The following is a 2,034-nucleotide window of genomic DNA, read 5'->3' on the forward strand; positions in this document are numbered from 1 at the left end:
GCCGTCCGTCCCGTCCGGTGGCAGTGCACGTGGCCGTCTGTACAGCGGCAAGGTCAGCTCAGCCATCCGAGGATACGCGCCAGCCCGGCTGGTTACGCATCATCATTCGGTCGGCTCTGCAGGAGTTTTCGCGCCTTGTGCCGTCTGATGTCCGGGCTTCACTTTCAGACGTGCGCTCCTGCCAACGGACGCGTCAGGGACGCACTGCGCACATCGCTCGCCGGTCCGGCTGTCAGAACACCTCCCTGCAGAGCTGTCGACGGCCACCTGGGACAGCTTCCGTTGCCTTCCTGTTGGCACCGTGCCTGTGCGATCGCACAGGCTTTGCCGGGTAAATGGCGTCAGCTGCAGCTGTTTCCAGCCGCGAATGACCCCGGCGTGTGCTGCTCGGCTGGCGCATATGATAACGCGCTCAGAATAAGTCGAGTCAGACGCCAGCTGGCTCGGGGCACTTCCGGTCGAAACCAAACGTCTGATGCCTTTGATGTTCGTGACGGCACACCACGCGGTGTCAGACGCGTACCATATTGATCTTTTAACGTCTGCCTTTTATGGTGGCTGATGAATGTCTCCACCCTCGTGAAACTTGCAGTGCTTGCGCGATCGAACGTGATGTGACTGCGGTGAGGTCAGTCGTCGCACTTATGGATAGTACTTGATGGTCGACTCCATGTTAAAACCGCGCCGTGACATAGTTTTGCTATGCAGATAACTCATTACAACAATTCTGGGGGACATATCCACCCATGTGCAGTTCAACTTCCCAGAGCGCTCTAAAACTTGTTCCGGAGTACTACCGCAGCACAATAAACCACGCACATAACTACCATGCTGTTAGCAACACGGTCATTGAGAAACATTCCTTCCCCACACGTAACTTTTCGACAACAACAACCTTTCTAATAAAGGGCTGAAACCGAGAGCGATGTCACGCGTGACCGGGTCAACAGGAAGCGTGGCGGCGCGCCCACCCCGCTCGACATGCGTGTGACGATGCGCGTGCAGTTGTGCGTTACAACGTGGAGCGTGCTGCAGCTTCAGAGCTGCGTGTCGCTCTGCACTCCCAGCGATGTGTAATTTGCAGACAAGGGAGGTTTCCATGCGATCGCGAATTAAACAAAAAAGCACGCTTCTGTAGAGGACTACAGCAGTACTCTGCTAGCAACTGCTTTGCCTTCCCGTCTCCTTCCACGAGTAGGTTTCTACTGGTCGCAACCATTCGTGCAACTCACCGAATGGTTGCGACACCTTCGTGCAACTCGCGAATTGGTCACAACCATTCGCCGCATGGAGAGCCGTTCACTTCGGCCTAGCGCAAGTGCGGCGCAGTGCCGCGGTGCCGCTCAGCGCCGGCGCGCCAGCGGGCCGCCTCGCCCTCCCGCCCAGCCGCCGTCCGAGCCCGCCCGAGTGGCCGCTGCCAGCTCTGGCACTGCGGCAGCGACGCTCCCGGCACCGGCAGCTGGGCGCGGCCTTGCCGCGGCCGCCCGTCCAGGTGCCAGATGGCCGCTGGGTCGGGCTCGGCCGCCCAACAGACTCGGACCAGTCGCAGTCTGTCGGTCTCACCTGCCTGCTGGCTCCCTGTGGACGGTGGTGGCTGGCTCGCTCTGGTCACCTCACGCTCTCGCTTCGCGTCGTTGACGGCTCGCGCGCCGGCCGCCGAGCTACTGTCGTCGGGGCCGCCGGGCGGCGCTAGTGGCGCCCGTGTGTGGACGCCCACACTTTCTAAATGACCTTGCCGCGTTGCAGGTCGGGCGAGACCGACCGCAGGACGTGCGGATTAGCTAGCGGTTCAGCTCCAGCGAGTTGGCGGCACCGCGAGTCACTCGCGGCGCTGCAGTGCTGACCTCTCCGCAGTTGGGTGACGTGGGCCCGGCGATTCTGGCGCCCGGCCCTCTGAGGGAGCGCCCCAGCGCGTCCGTACCGTTCCCCGTGATGTCACCGTATGCTCTGGCTGAGTCACCTGAATCAGGGTGTCGATGGCACAGTGATCTACGTGTCTGCGTGCACTATTGCGCGGCTGGGAAACCGAAGGTA

The 2,034-nt window shown here is 61.3% G+C and overlaps 1 protein-coding gene across 1 annotated transcript in view; it reads right to left on the bottom strand.

The window, feature by feature from the left end:
- The window catches only part of LOC119111753 (astacin-like metalloprotease toxin 5), a 26,413-nt gene extending 24,661 nt beyond the window's left edge, over positions 1-1,752 (bottom strand). The window contains exon 1 of the mRNA XM_037235566.1: positions 1,564-1,752. The gene's annotated coding sequence lies outside the window, so the exon portion shown is untranslated. The remainder of the gene's footprint in view (positions 1-1,563) is intronic.
- Between the last annotated feature and the right edge of the window lie 282 nt (positions 1,753-2,034).

The sequence above is a fragment of the Pollicipes pollicipes genome, unplaced genomic scaffold (assembly GCF_011947565.3).
Source record: "Pollicipes pollicipes isolate AB1234 unplaced genomic scaffold, Ppol_2.1 Scaffold_7261;HRSCAF=8764_pilon_pilon_pilon, whole genome shotgun sequence".
Lineage (NCBI taxonomy): Eukaryota > Metazoa > Arthropoda > Thecostraca > Pollicipedomorpha > Pollicipedidae > Pollicipes > Pollicipes pollicipes.